The sequence below is a fragment of the Lissotriton helveticus genome, chromosome 8 (assembly GCF_964261635.1).
Source record: "Lissotriton helveticus chromosome 8, aLisHel1.1, whole genome shotgun sequence".
Lineage (NCBI taxonomy): Eukaryota > Metazoa > Chordata > Amphibia > Caudata > Salamandridae > Lissotriton > Lissotriton helveticus.
This window is the reverse complement of record NC_136069.1, coordinates 154,488,375-154,509,493: the sequence shown is the minus strand read 5'-3', so window position 1 is coordinate 154,509,493 and position 21,119 is coordinate 154,488,375. Positions and strand designations below refer to the sequence as shown.

At 44.3% G+C, this 21,119-nt stretch overlaps 1 protein-coding gene across 4 annotated transcripts in view; it reads right to left on the bottom strand.

Annotated features, from left to right (window-relative positions):
• Nucleotides 1–21,119, bottom strand: part of LOC144771520 (uncharacterized) — a 107,232-nt gene that overhangs the window by 48,450 nt on the left and 37,663 nt on the right. The window lies entirely within an intron of this gene.

Here is a 21,119-nt window from a genome sequence, read left to right as displayed (position 1 = left end):
TCGTCCTAGATGAGAGTGAAGGTCCAGCATCATCACAGCATACAAGAATTCCAAATAAGTGGCCTTAACAGAAAGCCACGACGCCTTTTCTGCTTGGTTGATAGGGACCCTAGTGATCATTTAAACACACATGATTTAGCCCAAGCCTTAACACAGTAGACACACAGTGCAGTGGACCAGGCCGCACCCTGGCAGACATGCAAACTGAGGTCCAAACCTTATGGTAGGAGAATCAGACACCCAGGGATGAGTTAGGTATTTTTTGTGCACTCCCTTTGGTTAAGCGATTTGGTAGCAATACCAAAAGAGGCACACCCAATAATTCAACTTTCCCATTTTGGGAGCCCAGATCATAAGCCCATGTCTTTCCCCACCCTTGGAGTGGCACAGTCTATGAACGTGACCGTAACAAACCATACCCCTATCACTCTGGCCCAACCCAAGCGCTTTTTAGGGACAGTACCAAATTCTATGCCTTCTGGAGCCAATGTAAGTTGCAATTCTTGTGCAAAGCTGCGTCCTGTATAGTAGGGGAGGTTCTGAGGTGCAGCGGAGGCTGTTCCAGGCTTTGGCTGTGAGGTAGGAGAAGGAGCATTCTCTTGCTCTACTGCATTATATGCTAATGGTATGGGCCAACACAAGTAAGGCAGAGCAGGGATGTCCAGGGGGATTATGGAATCTCAGGGGGTGGTTGATGTAGGATGATCAGGAATTGTACAGTGCCTTGAATGTATAAGTGAGGAGCTCAAATTGGCATCTCCTCTAACCCAGGAAGCTGTGCAGTTTTTGAGGTGGGGGTTATGTGGGTGCAATGAGGAGGTTTCAGGAGGAGTCTTTCTGCAGAGTTCTGAATGGTGTGTAGTGTTTGAAGTAGGTGGGCCTCTATTCCCACGTATAGAGTGTTTCAGTAGACCAGTAGACTGTTGATGAGGGATTGGTTTGGTGCATTCTGCGTTTTGGGAAAGCCACTTGAAAATCGTATGCTCAAGAAAACGTTTTTAAGGTCAGAGATCTTTCAAGGCACTCAACTGATATACAACAAAAGGTACAATCTCAAAAAATGTTATGTATGGCGCAGCTAGGTAAGGGGATAAGCCCTATAACCCCTCCATTTAGTGTAGGCAAACAAACCTACACAGGACAAACAACGACCAAGCACCTAGACACACAAAAAACAAATCAAGTCAATGTGGACACTAGTGTAGATAGAGACAAAGGGTATTCTCCAGATGGAAGGAACAGTCTTGAAATACTGCAAGTATAAAGTTCAGTCCTTTAATTCCTTGTCAGATTCAATAAATGGCAAACAATCCAGCCGACAAGTGTTATGTCGCTTTTGAGAGAATTGCTCTGGTACTTCTTCAGGGTGCGCAGCCGGGGGAAATTATTCCCACATGGCCGAGTTGAACTTATCACCGGCTGCATTTCAAGACTGTTCCTTCCATCTGGAGATTACCCTTTGTCTCTATCTACATTAGTGTCCACATTGACTTGATTTTCTTTTTTGTGTGCCTAGGTGCTTGGTCGTCACTTGAAAATCTTATTTAACTTGCGCAGAATGAAGAAGCAGGAGAATGACACTGCATTTACTTGGGACTTCATGGTGAGTCTGCTTTCCAGGATTATACCTAGTTTTGAGGCATGCTGAGAGCTTAATTTGTGTGCCGGTGCTTTTCGATGCTTAGCATCGGCACTTAATTATCAGGGCCGGGCTACACACATCTGCTGCACGTCACATATTGCCTCGATGATATTGGCATATTTTCCACACTACTGGACTCTGAGTCGGCGCGGATTGTTTTTTTCTACCATCTACCGAGTCAGTCCTAGTGAAGATTTTATTTTTCTTCTGAACAAGGATCCACCCGAACAGAACAATACACCTGTCCCTGTGTGTTGCAAGCATTATATATAAATATGAATGATAAGGCAATAAAACACGCTGAACAGGGGACCAACCATGAAAGTCAGAGAAACAAATAGAATGTGAGTAGGAGACAAGGAGAGAGAGAAAGAGATAAGGGGAAGGGGGATGGAAAGGGAGGGGAGGGAACAGAAGTGAAGATGGGGCAGGGAAGTGAATATGGGGAAGGAACCTTAAACTGCAATCCACCTTCAGTGCCCTGATACCTCCAACCCCCGTTTCCATGAAGATCGATTCACCAAAGTGTCAGGGTAGAAGGGGTGACTTAACATGACCTTGACCTCACTTAAATCACATGGATGCAAAAGGGGTGAGCACCTGTTCTGCAGTATGCACAGATTTGCTCATGGGGAAGGACAGGGTTGTGCAGCAGGGTCCTATGTTGGAGGTGTTTGACAATTGCAAGATTCTGGCCAACACTGTCATTCAGACCCCCTTATGTCCTTTCCGCATTCCCACAGCCCACGATGTCCCGGACATACTGCCATGACTGCTCCTCTACCACCTACCCGACCCAAAATGCCCTGTGTAAAAAAGATGTAGGTTTCTGTTTTTTAAAGATTTGCATTTCAAATAATACTAGCCAAAAACTGTAAACTTGTTTTGGGGTTACTGATGGGAAGTTTTGTCTTTTAAAAAATTGTGTTTAATTAAAAAATAGAGATGCAGTAGCCTTTCCTTCATTCTAGGGGAGGAAGTATATGGAGTGGATCAGAATAAGGAACTGTAAAAGGGGATCGTTTTATTGTCATGTTTGGTGCTAAACCAGGCAGCTCTGCCATTTTAGCTCACATCATCTTGCATGCTACCACGACTAATCTTTGGTTCATTTAAACTAAAAGTCCCTTAATGCAGGTGGACATATCCCAAACAGCCAGGTATTCGTGAACAGGAGACAATGTAAAAACTGTGCTGTTTTTGAGTATTCTCTCTTGAACTACACTCAGGTACATAGGTGGTAGTGGCATGGTCTGTAAGGAAGTGAACAGACTCTTGGACTCTTTCCACCATCTAGTGCCGTGAAACAGTGAGCTCCCTTGCCGGTTAATTCAAAAGTGGATGATACTACTGATGACCTGGAGATCACTGAATCCTCTTGAAAATGTTTTTGATAAGACCCATACATGAAATATTATGAATGGCCTTCTTCAACCCACTGCATAACCGTCAATGGAAAATGTACTTCTGAATGAAATATGTATTCTAAAAATACTTGCTTTGGGATTAGTAAAACAAACCAGGTCTTCATCTTCAGTAATTCATCTTAAATATGGCAAGACAAAGCCATGTATGCCCTGCCAGTGCCACAGCCGAATAATTTTTTCTCTGCATTTACCTATGCATGCCCGGGCCTATAGACTGACGATTTGAGGTACCTGCTTGCACTGCCTTGGAAGACTTTTAAATCCAGTTCCCTTGAACTGTCCCTAGGACACTAAAAACATGCATAAGTGTGCTTTTATAATCTGTAAAGAAAAGACTGCAGCGTTGTTTAGTCCAACAGAATGTATTTATGTTCAAACTTGTATGAAATGTGCATTATTCATTTCACTTATAAAAGTTTCCAAGCACAAGTAATGCACATAAGGTGATGACATCACATTGGTGGCCACAGCTTGTGATTCACACTTGGGAATCTTGCACTGCTGTCACTGCTTCTTCTTTGTTCTTTGCGTTAGGGAAGCTTTGTTCTGGTTGCTAAACCTGTGTTATATGCTTCTGAAGCCAAAGCAACTGACTTTATAAGGGAGAGGGGTGCAAAGAGATGGAGCACATTTACAAAGATGGGTATGTTTCAGGCTCCCACACACAGCGGTGTGTGCAGGTGGCTGTGCGTGTTTCCTGTGTGTTGGTTTCTGTCTGGCTCAGGTGCTTTGAAGCTGAAAGCTGAAGGAGGGCATAAGAGATTTTTGCTAATTTATTCCAAAATTGTGCTTTAAATGCACTTTTGATTTAATCTTTTTCAAAATGTTCACAGGGGAGGGGAACCTCCTATCAACACCTTACTATGAGGAAGGCTCCCTTGCTGAAATTCAGATCGGTTATTACTTCTAAATTTTAGCAGTGCATGTTGAGGATGAGGGTGGAGCTAATATAGTAAGTGGGGCCAGTGGGGAAAATGCGTGGAGCCAGAGAAAAGTAAGTGTGGCCTTTAACAAATATTTGAGCACCTGCACTTCATATTTTACAAATTAAGTACTGGGCATGCTCAGTTGAGCTTGGAGTGGGCAACATTCCTGTGGGCGACCAGGCTTCCCACAGGGAGTTGGGGCTGCCAAAGATCAGGACTTTTGTCTTTTCTGTGTTGAACTTGAGGCAGTTATTCCACAGCCAACTGGCGACGCTGGTAATGCATTAATGGAACTTCGTTCTGGCGATTGTGTAGTTTTTGGATAGGGAGAGAATGCGTTGCATGAGAGCGTCTGTCTCTCCTTTGCCAAGAAGGGCTAGGTTGTCATCTGTGGCCACGATTAGGGCTGTCTCAGTGATGTGGCTGCTCCGCAGGCACGGACGGGTTCAGATGGGCTTGCCTTGGATGCACGTTCAGTGTGCCAGCAGGGTGTAAGCTGCGTGTACGCGCTGCTGCCGCTATTAAGTTGGTCCCGGGAGGGGAGAGGGGCACTAGGAGGCAATGGGTGGGGCTGGCAAAAAGGCTGGAAGGAAAGGGAGTAGTGGGAGAAAGGTCTGGGGAAAAGGTAAAAAGGTCAAAAGCAGACTGTAAGGGTCCAAAGAGGACAGAAAAAAAGAATAAAGAGAGAAAAAAGAATATAGGAACAAGGTGAGACTGAAGTAATTGGAAAAAGATTAAAGTCGAGAGTAAGAAAAAGCGGCGGGAAAAGGGCTGGAGCAGCAGCACATAGGGAGGAAATAGAGTAGGAGCAGCAAAAAGTACAGGAAAGAGAGCATAAAATGCTTGAAAAGGGAGTGGCACAGAAGCAGGAAGAGGAAGAAAAATGCAGCAGAGGAGAGAGCGCCTGGAAGAACAAGGATCTTGGAGCTGGACAAGGCCAACAGAGGTAGGTGGAGAGTTGGACCTGGGCTCCTGCTGATTGTAGACTGGTAGCTGAGAGCCAGTGGCCAGATCAAAAAAGGAATTCCCGCATCCACAGGTGGATAACTCATATTGTCGACCTCCTAACGAACTGTTTCAAGTTTATAGACCACGTTGTCAAATTAGATCACTGACTAAATGAGAGAAGAGGTGAACTACCCACAGGCAAGACTAAATCCTTGGAGTAAAGGCAGATAGGAAAAACCGGACAGTATGGTCCCTGATACCATATAATCTATGCAGATAGAAAGGGTTAGAGGAACCTTATAAAGGGAGGGAGAAGAGCTAAAACAAAAATGAGATCTATGCCTTTTTTGCAGTAAAGCTGGGCACTTTGCCTGGGACTGCCTAACGGAGCCTAAAACTGTGTGAAAGACAGTAGGAGTTGTCAATCAGCAGATTACGAAAAACTAGAAAGATCGGCAGTGAAGAGGTCATCTTGTCAAGCAGAGTTTTGGAAAATGCCTACCAATATTTGTACAACAACATGGGTAGTACCCATATCAGCTAACCACTCTGGTCACAGTAATCATTTGACCTCAACAACAAATGGTCTTACTTATGTGACTAGATTCAGGAGTTACTGGCATTTTCTTAGATCTCACTTTTACAACCTCCCTAAATATCCCTCAAACAAAAAAAGACAACATTGAACCTGTCCGAGCAATCAACAGCTCAGAGCTCCCATCAACTAGAAAGCAATACTAAACTATACCTTTGTCTTTGGTTTGTGAAAACGCCCACACCAAGTCTCTGACTTTTGACATCACAGAGATTTTACCTTTGGGGCAATTTTGGGGGTGCCATGGTTGTAGACTCACAACCCTCATATTGATTGGGCTCTGCATCTCGCGACCTTCGGTTTGTGGCATTGTCGATCCATGTGCTATAAAACAGCTCACAACCTTGACCTGTGCATTTATTGACCAGGGAACTATCCTGGACCTACCCATCAAATATCAAGACTTCCAGTATGTCTTTGACAAAAAAAGGCTACTCAGATACCTTCCCATAGGGAGTTTGACTGCTGAATTGATCTAAGTCCTGGGGCTGTTCTACCTTGTGGTAGAATTTACGCCCTTTCCGATTCAGAAACTCATCATCTAAAGAGCTATCCCGGTTAGTTACTTGACATTATTTTATATTCCACCATTCTTCTTTACCTGTTTCCTCCCCGTTGTTCTTTGTCCTTTAAAAAGAATGACAAATTACGCTTGTAGTGATTACAGGGCGCTTAACAAAGTAACAGTGAAAAATCGCTACCCTTTACCCTTGATCCTGGTTCTATTTGATCAGGTATGAAATGTAACCATTTACACCAAATTGGACCTGTGAGGGGCTTACCACCTCATCAGAGTTAAAGAAGCAGAGGAATGGAAGACAGCCTTCCAAACTAAGTTTAGCCTCTTTGAGTACATAGTGATGCAGTTCGGAATCTGCAAATCCCCGGCGGTGTTCCAATTCTTCATTACCAAGGTCCTAAGACACTTGTTGCACATATTTGTCATTGTATACATAGATTACATCCTCATTCACTTACAGAATTTGATTTGAATGACCAGTGAACTCATGTTGGGTCATTCTACAATGTCTCTGATAAAACAATCTGTGTTTGCTACGCTTGAAAAATGTGTCTTCCACACCTCCACAGTAGATTTTTTGGGACATTATCTCTCTACGGAAGGCATAAATATGAATAAGCAAGAGGATGAGCAAGACCTATGTCTTCTTTGTCAGGGTAACTGCTCTCCCCTTGTGCAGATCCGTAGTTAAGGCACTGCCCCCAGCAACTTCTGGTGACCCAGGTAGGTGCTCACGGCCCTCCTCCACCTGCAGGCTCCTGCCGGCGCCCCATCCCTGGTGGTCTAGTGGAAGAGACTGCTCTTTGGCTAGTCCACTCTTTGCGCGTCTTTCCTCTTTCTGTTTTGCCTCTCTCTTGTTATCTGCCTGTTTTGCCTGTTGCCTCTTTGGCCTTTCTTTGCCTTTTTCTGTAGTTTCCATGTTTTTGCATTGCCTTGTTCCCTGCCACTGCTGCCCCTGCGGGCCCAACCCCCAGTGTCTACCCGCTCCCCTCTCCCAGCTGCTCACCTCCCCTACTTAATGGCAGCCGCTGCGTGCCACACAGTGGACGTGCTGCCACCGAGCCGATGGTGCCCCAAATGTAAGCCCGTCTGTGACCTGACCGCAACCCGACAGTGACCCGACTGCGACCAGCGCCAGGGACCCTGGTCCCCGACCCTCCACCGTTATGACTCCAGCACTCTCCATGCACTCAGTCAGTCAAAAGTACTTTATTCGGTTCATAGAAAAAACCATAAAAGTATACAAACGTAAAGAATCAAGCCCAAAATACAATCCATACAATACAATAAAATTTCATCCATTAGCAAACATTTTCGAGACAAGGGGACACAGCGCGGAACAGGACATTCCACTACAGTTTCTAAAATCCACTATTTACAACTTGTCCACTTAATTTTTTTCCTTAGTCTCATAGCTACTGTCAAAAAGTTTGCTACATTAAAAATTTCCCAGATGTTAGACAATAGCTGGAGGTACATAAGGGCCGGTTTGACTTGTCTAAACCCTTTATCTTTGATTAGAGGTCGAATGAACTTATTTCTGATTAAGTTAAAATATTTCCAAAAAAACATAAAGTGCGTAGTGTCCATAATGGAGAATCCGTCACAAGGGCAGATCTCCAGGTCTGTTGACCTGGTCCAACCTTGACGTTCAGTAAGAAGGAGGTGAAATTTGTTCAACCTGAACTTTGTCAACAGGAATCTGTGATTAGCAATGTTGACCATTCTTTTTCCTTTCTGAGTTTGAATTGTCGTTCTCTTCCTGGACATAAGACGGAGATTTTTAATTTGTTACTTGATGAGGCACCTGATGCCTTATTTTTGACAGAAACTTGGCTTCAGGACAGTTCTGGTCCTGACATTGCAGCAGCTCTCCAGGGCTCATATGCGATTGTCAGACAGGATAGACCATTGAAACTAGGTGGAGGTCTAGCTATTATTTTTAGGAAAAACTATAATTGTGAATTTAGCACACTTCCATGCTCTGGTTGTGAAGGTGCTATTTTTAAGCTTATACTTGCTCCCAACTACACCTTTTCAGGTGTCCTTGTCTATCGACCGCCTGGCGCAGTATCTAAGTGGCAAATCACCTTTTCAGACCTGCTTAGCCCTTTGGTAATGAAGGCGGCAAATTTCACAATCATTGGCGACTTAAATGTACACTTGGACAAAGAAGATTGTATAACTGCTATTGATCTTATTGCCGATTTAGCTTCCCTTAACCTAAATTTGAGAAATACCGGACCCACACATCGTGCTGGTCACCTATTAGATACTGTCTTTTCCAATATTACAGACATGATTATGTTCCCCGCCCTACCTATTCCTTGGTCTGACCATTTTGTAATTAAATTCTCCATTCAAATAAATACGGGACAAAATGAAAATACCTTGAACACTAATCAATACATTAGGAAGTGGAAAAAGTTAGCTATTGATGCTCTAAATGCATTCCTTGAAGCACAGACCCCATGCACAAAGACAGAGGTTAAAAATCTTTCCCCACTAGTACAGAAATGGCTCATGACAGCCATTGATACGTGCCTGCCCAAAACGAAATTAAGAGGTCACGTCCATCGCCCCCCTGCCCCCTGGTTCAGTGATATTTTGAAAAAAGAGAAAACCAAATGTAAAAGCGCTGAGCGCAACTGGAGAAAAACGTATTCCCTTGAAGCCAAACAAGAATATAAAACTAAACTGACATACTACCAGATGCTGTGCAGGAAAGCAAAAACAGAATATGTTTGTATGACGATTACGGATGCTCTTAACCAATCCAAAACATTGTTCAATATCGTTAAAGAACTCGCTGGGTCAAATACCGTTCAAACACCTCCTGATTTAAACAAAATGCAATGTGACCAATTAGCTTCCTTTTTTGTAAATAAAGTGGATAAAATTTACCAGGGTATTGAACGTATACAAAAGGACCAAAATCAGTCGAACACGACTATCCTTAGTAGCCCAACCGAGGACTTATGCAATAATATTAATGTATCAGATTCAAGTGTCACTGTTAACATGCACGCTACACTAGAAAGTTGGCCTTTGCTGAGTGTTGATTCGGTCATCGACTTACTAAACACGATTAAATCTGGCTCACCAAAAGACCCTCTACCATGTTCTATTCTAAAGCAATTAAATAGGAACGCCATGACTACGATCACGGACCTTCTAAATGCTTCCCTTCAGGAAGAATATGTTCCAGCAGAATGGAAGCATGCAATGGTTCATCCATTGTTGAAGAAAATTGGAGTTGATCCAAACATCCCCTCAAATTTTGGGCCAATTTCTCTTCTGCCTATTTTTTCAAAAATTTTAGAAAAACATGTTCTTCAGTCCCTCACTGAGTTTATAAGGACACACGATCTCTTGCCCCCGCAACAATCTGGTTTCCGCGTAGGCTTTTCAACTGAGACTACGTTGCTTGGAGTGACAGAGAACATCCGCGCCATGATGGATAGAGGAGAAACGGTTGCACTCGTATTATTAGACCTCAGTGCCGCGTTTGATACGGTGTCACACGCGGTACTTTTACGAACACTCCCCTCTATAGGTATTCATGGCGCTGCTATAAACTGGATTAAGTCCCTGCTAAGCAATCGTACGTTTCAAGTCTTCTCCCATTCTGCCTGCTCAGAGACTTTAACTCTTAAGCATGGAGTACTGCAAGGTTCAATTCTAAGCCCATTGCTTTTTAACCTATATATGAGTCCACTTGCCAGAATAGTAGAAGAGGCAGGTTTAAATATGTTTTCCTATGCTGACGATTCTCAGCTCCTTTTCTCTCTCTCTTCAGCAGAAAGCGATCATCCCTCCACGTTAAAACTAGGACTGGGTAAGATCGCGGGATGGATACAAGCTAATTTTCTAAAAGTAAACGGCGAGAAAACAGAGCTAATCGTTCTAGGAAGAAATAAAGAACTATGGGGACCCCATTATTGGCCATCTGAAATGGGCCCTCTTCCGATGCCAGTCCTACAAGCTCGAAATTTAGGTGTCATCATTGATGAATCTTTGAATATGCACCAGCAAGCCGTTAAGGCTTCAGCCACCTGTTTTGCAGTCTTAAAATGGCTAAAAAAAATCTGTTGGATGCTACCTGATTGTACAAAAAAACAGTTATTAATGCTTTGGTAACTTCAAGGCTTGATTATAGCAATGTGCTATATTTAGGGGCAAAGAAAACTACGATCAGAAGGATGCAAATGGTGCAAAATGCGGCGGCGAGACTCTTATTCAAAATCCCTATGTCTTGCTCTACTTCTAAATACATTCGTGACCTACATTGGCTGAAAGTCGAAAATAGGATTAAGTTTAAATCCTTGTGCTTCATGCATAAAATCTCAACTGGCACTGCCCCAAAATACTTGCAGAAACTTGTCCGTCCTTACCAACCATCTAGAACCCTTAGGTCAGCAACAGCCAATAACTTCGTGATCCCTAAAATCAAACTGTCACGGATGGGTGGGAAATCTTTTGTTTTCCTGGGCCCATCTCTCTGGAATGCGATGACATATGCATTACGTACGGAGATGAGCCACGTGAAATTTAGAAAGGCCTTAAAAACCTGGCTATTTAACATCTAATATTGCTTGGCACTAGAACGCACTTCTGAATTATCAGGCGCCGGGAAACCCTATGGTGGGTAGCTGATTTGCGCTATATAAATTAAATAAATAAATAAATAACTCACTGGAATTTATTAATAGCTGGTGAGCCCTTACAGATGGTTTGGTCAACTCCTTATCTTCTCTATCGAGACCCTTTCTGAGCTTGTATGTGTCTTTTGCCCATTTCACATCCGCCTTAACTAGGTTGGATGGTTGATCAAACAGTTCTGGACGACCTAATATGTCAGCTAATTTTTTGACGTAGTTCAGCCATGGGATGTAATTGCTATGCTCAAGGGCTAAACAGTCCCTCAAAACCTCATGATTTAATTCCAATTCGGGGTTCAGCCATACTGCAATCCACTTTAACAGTGGTGCTAAAGCTATTCGATTTTCCAAATAGTCCACCCGACATTCTTGGTGGACAATATAACCAGGGGTTGATTGAGGGACCGATAACATAGTCTTCAAAATCTTGTCCTCTACAATCTGTAACATCTTTACATTTTTAAAGCCCCATAAATCTGCCCCATACATAGCTAAAGAAATACATTTGGCGTCATAAACCTTCACAACTGCCTGTAAAGGTTTTACTCCTAATTTCCGTGAAAAACCAAGTACGGCCAAAGTAGACCTTGCAAAAACATTACGTTTAGCAGCCAATTGGGGCAACCATGTTGAGCTATCATAAAAAATGACCCCTAGGTAAGGAAATCTCGAGACCTTGGACAACACAATCCCCTCACAATGCAGGGTCTTCATTTTTTTGCCATTCATACCCACAGCCACTACATGGGACTTTAAAAAGTTGACTGTAAGGTCTAATGCTTTCATAAAATCATAAAATGAGTTTAAAAGGCATTGTAGCCCTACTGGTGTGCGAGCTAAAAGAGCGGCATCATCCGCATAAAGTAATGCCGGTATAGAAAACTTGCCTGCTCTCGGTTAATCCTTGCACGCCTCCCCTAACACTGCACCCAGTTCATTGATATAGAGGGTAAATAGTAACGGGGCTAGGATACAACCCTGCCTAACCCCATTCGTGACCCCGATCTTACCCGTGCAGTTGCCCTGGCGATCATAACTGACTGTGGCCATGAGGTCCCTATGCAGATCTGCTAGGAAATACACAATGTTTTCATCCATGCCTAGCTTTAGAAGCAAGCCCCATAATTTGGACCTGTTCACTCGGTCAAAGGCCGAGGACAGGTCCATGAATGCTATATAGAGCGTACCCCTTTTGGCAATTGTATATTTCCCAATTAATAGTTGGAGATTGAGGCTTTGGTCTATTGTGCCTCGCCCCTTCCTAAAACCGAATTGCAAGGCAGAAAGGGTATTCGTTTCTTCTAGTTTATCTGTTAATCTGCTCAAGACCACCCGGCCTAAGACTTTCACTGCAATAAGGGAGATCGGGCGATAATTACTAGGTTCCCCTCTATTACCTTTTTTAAAAATCGGTACAATGACTGATTCAGACCAGGTAGCCGGAATGCTGGATTTACACACTCTATTAAAAACATTGGTTAAAACTTTGGACCATAGCTTGATATCTGCTTTAAAGAGGTCGGCAGGAACACCGTCGGGACCTGGGGCCTTCTTACTAGTCATTTTCCCGATTGCTTCTGCCACCTCTGCCTCAGTAACCAATAAAGTGTACGAGTGCAAAATAGGGGTGGGTGAATCCTCCTCCCCTATATTTACCCCTTCATAGACTGATTTAAAATGAGAGAACCACTCCTGTTCCTGGATACCACAATCCAATTTATTGTTACATGGGTCGTGAAAATAAGGTTTATTGACTACAGACCAGAATTTGGCACTATTCTTTAGCACATCAATGGAGGTTAATTCTTCCCAGGCGGCTTCCTTAATTTCTCGCCTTCTAGCTTCCACAACACTTTTATAGGTTTTCCTTAAAGAAGCCACATGGGACCTGTCAACAGGTTTACATTTTAGGGCAGTCCTTAATTTTTGATTGGCTAGTGAACAATTATGATCAAACCAGCCGACCCCCCCGGGGCCCTTAGCTTTGCCAGAACGTTTAATATTCCGCAGCTACCTGAGTGCAAGTTATTTGGTAAGCATCTAAAACCATACATGTGTGCATCTCCATGCCTCTGTTAATTAGAAGGTTATTTAAGAACTCTTCAGGAACGACCCTACTCCATCTAATCCTGCGAGCCTGATCTGTCAGGCAAATATCATACTTATCGACCCTATTTTGGCATTTTTCAGGTATTTTAGTTAGGTCTATAATGTTGAGAGTCACTGGGTTATGGTCGCTAAAATGTGACCAGGCCACAGAATAACTGATGATTTTGTTCCCCAGCGAAAGGCTAATAAAGATATAATCAATGGTAGAGCAACTACCTCTACCTTTGAAAGTGGGTATCTCCTCATCTTCCATTTGCGGGAGCATCAGACCATGGTCAGCCAGAATTTTTTCGAGGAGGTCTCCCTGTGCAGAGTGCTCAAAGTGAGTATCACCCTGCTCAGGGGGGCCTAACTGGTCTAATGACAAACATTTATCTAGGCACCCATGAATGTTAATATCTCCCAGGAGAATGATCAAACAGTGGTTATCATTGACCTCCCTATAGTCTGCCAAAAAAAGATTAAGGGTAACCAGATGGTCAGTCGTAGTGACTCTGTCATATGAATTATAAAAATTTACAATTAAAATATTAGAAGCCCCTTTACTGGCAATTTGAACTGCCAAACAATAACGACAACCTGTTGCTATCTGAGTAGGCGTCCCGGGGATAGTTGCCACAATTAATGTAACCAGCCCCCCCTTCGCCCTCCCCATGGGTGATGCCACCGCAGGAAGAAAATGCGTAGAGTAGTCGTCTAGGCTGAGGATGTTCCCTGTATCCCAGGTTTCTTTTAACCCAATGATATCTGCTGCCCCTATAGATTCTCTCCAGATTGGGTCATCTATTTTATTCCCTAGGCCTGCGATATTCCAGGTTACGAATTTTATAGTTACACTACTGGATAGGGTGGCCAGCCTGTCTGATGTGCAATTTACATCTGTTAAAGAGTCGCAAACATCAGCTGATTTCGGGATGTCAGGTGCAGAATACTCAGCCGTCTCCAAGGGGCCCCGGTTCGCTCGATTGGCCATTACATGATGGGAGATGGGAGTCTTATTTCCATTTACTATCGCTTTTCCCCCCCACTTGTCAATCTATCCATCCCAGATCAGACAATGCATCAAAACGGTTGGTAGTGGGAACATTGAAGTGGTTACCTGCTTGATGAATATTATAAAGATTATTATGGGGATAACCTCTAAAAGTAGTAAATACTGCCGGAGTGTTGACGCAGTGCCTTCTTTGACCATGATTTGTCCCCTTAAATTGATTAGAAAAATTCCCACTGCCAATCATGGCAGGGGGCAATGGATAGAAATGACTTAAGTCTAGGGACAGGATCCCACCCAAATTATCCAGATTTGGGAAACCACTAATGAACTGCACTACTTGTGGGTTTGTAAAGTTCACTATGATGCACTCAACTCTGGACCCAACAACCACTGCCAGCTTTCGACGTCGAGCAACACCAAAGGCCTGATCTCCTGCCGCCACCGCCACTGCACCCTCACCCATCTCTGGACCCAGACTGCTACCCCTAACCCAACAGATGCCATCGTACACAAGCCCCTGAGCTGCATCCTCCTCAATGTGCGCTCCCTGCAGACACCCAGTAGAAGTTTGGGAGCTCCTCAACACTCACTTGTCCGACGTCACCTTCCTCACAGAGACCTGGACCAATACCAGCTCTGCACCCAACATCGCAACTGCCATCCGCGACGGATACAAGATCCTGAGGAGAGACTGCAGCAACGGCCCTGAAGGATGCCTCGCTATCGTCCTCAAAAGCTACCTGCGACTAACATGCATTGATAATAGAGGAGATTGTATTGGAACTAATGACTCTTTTTAATGCAGTATATAGGGAGGTTTGAGCAGGTCGGGATTCATGGAATGAGGCCATAATTATGTTAATTCTTAAACCGGGTAAGGATCCAAGAATGGCTGATTCATATCGACCAATCTCCATAGTAAATGTGGATCTTAAAATGTATACAGGCATACTGGTGGGGAGACTAGCTAAGGTGGCTCCTCAGTTGATACACACTGACCAGAAAGGGTTTGTCCCCAAGAGACAAATACAAGAACTCACACTTACATTGATAGGGACAATAGACCTTGCGGTTGCGAGATCGATCTCTTTGGCGGTGATCACACATGATGCCGCCAAAGCTTTCGATCATGTTAGTTGGGTATTTCTTTGGGCGGTTCTAGACAAAATGGGTTTTAGTATCAATTTTATTCAGGCATTGCAAAAACTATATGAGCAGCCCATGGGCAAAATTTTGATGAATGGCGCATTGACAAGCAGTTTCAAAATAAGGAGGGGGACGAAACTGGGGTGTCCCCTGTTCCCCCTTCTTTTTGATACATATGGAACCATTTGCGCACAAGTTAAGAACAGATGAGCATATAATGCCTATTCACCAGCTTCCAAAGCATTGTAAAATTGCACTATACGCAGATGATTTGGTAGTCTATACCTCCGATCCAACACAAATATTGACGTGGATAGAACGATTGACAGCTGAGTTTGGTGCACTTTCTGGATATTTGGGTAAAATCTCAAAAACGGAAGTAATGTGTTTGAACATAGTAGGGTGGGATGGCAGAGTCTGTTCAGAGATTAAATATCTGGGGATAACAATTGTTGATAAAATCAATATATGGGAGGGTTAACTTAATAAAAATGTCTGTTCTCCCAAAGTCAGCTTACCTTTTTAACTACATTCCACTTAGCTTCCGTAAAGATGAAATTAATAAAATACAAGGGAAGATATCTAGTTTTATCTGGGCATCCCGGGGGATAAATGACTAATTCCAGTTGGAACCCACTCAAGCCCACCTCTTATGACCATGATGTAAAGTTCTGCCTTTTAAAAAATACTACATGACTGACTAGTGTCATATGTATTGTTTACCTTATGCTTATTAGTTAGCATTTTGAGTTACTTTTTCACTGCACATTGGAGTGGTACACACAGGGCTGGAACCTCTGTCATCCTGAAGAAGAGCATTGGGGTAGCTCGAAACATGTTGACCTCTACTAGGGACCCCTGACTCATTGAAACCAGGCACCCTAGAGACCAACCCCCGTTTTAACATATCAACTAGGAGCAAGAATAAAGTTAATTCACCCACTTTGTTAGATATTTTTAAAGTCACTCCACTCCCATACACCACTGCACCACACATAGATCCTCACAACAGTGCTCCTACGTATTTCGCAAGTCGTAGCAAGCCTCAACCCGGGTGTAGACTACTCCTTGAATGAAAAAATAAATAAACTAGAACGTCTGGAAAAGAAGCTGGTAAGAACTAAGCTCCATGGACACCTTCTGACTGGATACCTGAGATCTAATATTATACCAACAGGACTACAAGTCCGTAACGAACCTGCGATATTCGTCGACAACCCTAAGTTCAAAGAAGGGTTCAGCTTTGTGGCAAGCAATTGTTCATGCCATTGGATGGTGTTGGTGGTGGAGACGGCTAAGGAACAAGTAGAGCAGTTAACTAAAGAGATTGACGAACTTAAAGAGGAAATAGCCAGCCACTCTGCTTTCGCAAGTGCAAGAGAAACATTGGATAGACCGAAAAAAAACCTAAAGGACTTTGATGTGGAGACACGAACAAAGAAATTGGACAAGTTAGCGAAAGACATCCAGTACTACAACAAGAAGAAGACTTATCCCTACCTACAAGTGGATTATTACAGGCAGGATACCCAGGGTTGTTTCTTTTACAGAGGAAGAGGAGGCTATAGAGGAACACGGAAGTTTACCAACTTTTCAGACTCTTCATACAGCGGTGAAAGTGAAAACGAACAGACCGGACCAGGTGGAAACTATCAACACCAGGACCAATGGTATCAGCCACCCCAAGAGCATATGAGCGGCCTACAGCCGCCTTTATTAGGGGACACCCAATGGAGACCACCGAGAGGCAGAGGCAGAGGTGGTTCCTGGAACAATCGCCCCACCCGGGGACAGAACCAACAGAACTGGGACGGAGGGAGGCAACAGGGCCAGAACATGAAACAGGTGAGATTCCAACAAGAAGACCACGGGGAGAGGAGCACCAGGAGGAAAACCTACAGATGGTAGTCGGAGGCACCCCCAGAACAGCAATCAGAGCCAGCCCAATAATCAATCTGTCAAGCCACACACTAACTGCTGAAGAAACTAGTGTACTCTGCAAAGGGCTATCTTTTGTACCCACATCCCATGCCAATAGATTCAATATCCAAGTGGAACTCACTAGATTTTTCAGAAAGATATGACTAAAAAGCTTTTTCCATAATCCACCATCTACAGCTACGGCAGCTTTCACTAATTTACGACCTCCATCAACGTTTATGCCCACCATGGCATCAGTATCTCATAGAATTTTGACATATGAGAGCGTGGTACTGAGGGACATTTTAAAAACTTGTGAAGGCAGATCCTATAAAAAACATAACATCACTGCAGGAGAACGAACAGCGTTGAACATGCTAAAGAACAATAAATCAGTGGTAATTAAACCAGCCGATAAGGGTGGATCTGTAGTGATGCTGAATGTGGAAGATTACAAGGCAGAAATCTATTCTCAACTAAGGGATGGTGTGAGCTATAGACCTGTAGCCACAGACCCCAGGAAGGAGATCAGGATGGAGATTCTAGCCATTACCAAGAAAGCACTGGAAATGGGCTTCCTCACTAAGAAGGAATTTGATTACCTTAACGTGGACCAACCCAGGGTACCGACAAATTATGTACTACCCAAGGTACATAAAAATCCAGTAAAACCACACGGACGTCCAATCATATCGGGCTGCGGCTCTCTTTTAGAGCCTCTATGCAAGTATGTGGATGTATTCCTAAAACCACTCACTGAAGCAACACCCGCCTATCTCAGGGACACGATGCAAGTGATTAACCTGGTGGACCAGATGCCTTTCAACAAGAACAGTCAGCTCCTGGTGACGATGGACATCGTCTCTTTGTACACCTCTATTCCACAGAAACCGGCCCTGGAATGCATGAGAAGAGCACTACAAAGGAGGGAACAACCGGCAGGGGTCCCCACAGAATTCATCATCGATCTGCTGGAAATCGCCATGATGAAGAATTTCTTTGTATTCCAGAACAGGTTCTACATTCAAAGCAAAGGAGTGGTGATGGGCGCTGCCTTCGCCCCAGATCTGGCGATTCTATTCATGTCTGAATATGAACAGCAGTGCATCCTATCTAAACACAATCCATACCATAATATGATTTCCATATGGCATAGGTATATAGATGACGTCCTCACGATATGGACAGGTGAGGAACGTGACCTGAATGTCTTCATAGAGTGGCTGAACACACAGTCTGAAGATATCAAGTTTACAATGCACATGAATAAGGAGTCTATTGACTTTTTGGATATCAGCATAAAGGAAAGGGACGGTAAACTATATACCACTCTCTACAGGAAACCAGCTGAAAGTAACACTCTTTTGAGATACACGCGCCACCACACCAGAGGACTCCGGGACAACCTGCCCTTCGGACAAATTCTCCGCATCCGGAGAAATTGTTTTCTGAAAGAGGACTATTTCAAAGAATTCGAGGATTTAATTTCCCGCCTGATGGATAGGGGCTACCCCAAGAGTCTTGTGACAAGATCCAGAAAAAGAGCATGGTACTGATGCCTAAGGAACGCCCACCATCTCAGGAACTAATGATCTGCGTGATGACACATTGCACCAAAAGCAATGATATTAAAAGAATAGTCAACAAACATTGGGGCTTGGTCGCAGACATCATAGATACCCCTGAACCACCAATGCATGCCTTCAAAAAGGCGAAAAGCATAAGGGACCAGGTGGTCCGTTCTCTGCTGGATACACCACAGGCACCGACCATCCAAGGACTCTGGAATCTACCAGAGGTGGTAGGCCATTTCAGATGTACCACATGCAAAGCATGCCCAACATGTTGGGAGACAAGGAAAGTGACTCATAACAACCTGACTGTAGCTCTCAGGACTTTTACAAATTGTAATACCAGTGGAGTAATTTACGCCATTCTCTGTCCATGTGAGCTTATGTACATCGGACAAACCAAACAAAAAATAAAGAACCGGATCTTCCAACATTGCAGCAGGATCCGCTGTCAAACAGCAGGGGCACCACTTGTAGAACATTACATGGACAAGAAACACACCCCAGAATCTATGCGATGGTTAATACTCGAAAAGATTACACTGGGCCCCCGAGGAGGCAATCTGAACTCTATCTTAAACATTAGGGAGTGTAAATTTATGCACACATTCAAGACCATAAGCAGAGGACTCAATGAACTAGATGCCAACTTCGCACAAATTATTTACAACAAGGGGTGGTGATGGACAGAGTCTCTGAATTAAGCAGAGTACTCTCACCCAGTCAAGAGATCAGGGCTAGATCCAACACCGTTTTTTAGCTCATTGCACCATCCCAGTTTCAGAACCTGGCTGTATGCAAATTAGTCTGTCCCTGGCCCAGTGCATCATGGGAACAGGGCAGACCAGACTACAAAAGCCAATTCTTACACTGGGAAGGAAACAAACTTCCGGGGACCGGTTTCTGCCATTTCAGGCGTCTTCGGCCCGGCTTGCTTGAATCCTGATGGTGCAATGAGCAAGGGACTCACATCTGAGTATACCCTTCCACGCTTAGGGTGGACAAAATTATTTACAACAAGGGGTGGTGATGGACAGAGTCTCTGAATTAAGCAGAGTACTCTCACCCAGTCAAGAGATCAGGGCTAGATCCAACACCGTTTTTTAGCTCATTGCACCAAGCCGGGCCGAAGACGGCTGTAATGCCAGAAACCGGTCCCCGGAAGCTTGTTTCCTTTCCAGTGAAGAATTGGCTTGGTAGTTTGGTCTGCCCTGTTCCCATGATGCACTGGGCCAGGGACAGACTAATTTGCATATAGCCAGGTTCTGAACTGGGATGGTGCAGTGAGCTAAAAAACGGTGATGGATCAAGCCCTGATCTGTTGACTGGGTAGGAGTGTTCTGATTAACTCAGATACTCTGTCCATCACCACCCCCTTTTTGAAATTATTTTGGCCACCATGAGTGTGGAAGGGTATGCTCAGACATGAGTCCCTTGCTCATTGCACCATCAGGATTCAAGCAAGCCGGGCCGAAGACGGCTGTAATGCCAGAAACCGGTCCCCGGAAGCTTGTTTCCTTTCCAGTGAAGAATTGGCTTGGTAGTTTGGTCTGCCCTGTTCCCATGATGCACTGGGCCAGGGACAGACTAATTTGCATATAGCCAGGTTCTGAACTGGGATGGTGCAGTGAGCTAAAAAACGGTGATGGATCAAGCCCTGATGTGTTGACTGGGTAGGAGTGTTCTGATTAACTCAGATACTCTGTCCATCACCACCCCCTTTTTGAAATTATTTTGGCCACCATGAGTGTGGAAGGGTAGGCTCAGACATGAGTCCCTTGCTCATTGCACCATCAGGATTCAAGCAAGCCGGGCCGAAGACGGCTGTAATGCCAGAAACCGGTCCCCGGAAGCTTGTTTCCTTTCCAGTGAAGAATTGGCTTGGTAGTTTGGTCTGCCCTGTTCCCATGATGCACTGGGCCAGGGACAGACTAATTTGCATATAGCCAGGTTCTGAACTGGGATGGTGCAGTGAGCTAAAAAACGGTGATGGATCAAGCCCTGATCTGTTGACTGGGTAGGAGTGTTCTGATTAACTCAGATACTCTGTCCATCACCACCCCCTTTTGAAATTATTTTGGCCACCATGAGTGTGGAAGGGTATGCTCAGACATGAGTCCCTTGCTCATTGCACCATCAGGATTCAAGCAAGCCGGGCCGAAGACGGCTGTAATGCCAGAAACCGGTCCCCGGAAGCTTGTTTCCTTTCCAGTGAAGAATTGGCTTGGTAGTTTGGTCTGCCCTGTTTCCATGATGCACTGGGCCAGGGACAGACTAATTTGCATATAGCCAGGTTCTGAACTGGGATGGTGCAGTGAGCTAAAAAACGGTGATGGATCAAGCCCTGATCTGTTGACTGGGTAGGAGTGTTCTGATTAACTCAGATACTCTGTCCATCACCACCCCCTTTTTGAAATTATTTTGGCCACCATGAGTGTGGAAGGGTATGCTCAGACATGAGTCCCTTGCTCATTGCACCATCAGGATTCAAGCAAGCCGGGCCGAAGACGGCTGTAATGCCAGAAACCGGTCCCCGGAAGCTTGTTTCCTTTCCAGTGAAGAATTGGCTTGGTAGTTTGGTCTGCCCTGTTCCCATGATGCACTGGGCCAGGGACAGACTAATTTGCATATAGCCAGGTTCTGAACTGGGATGGTGCAGT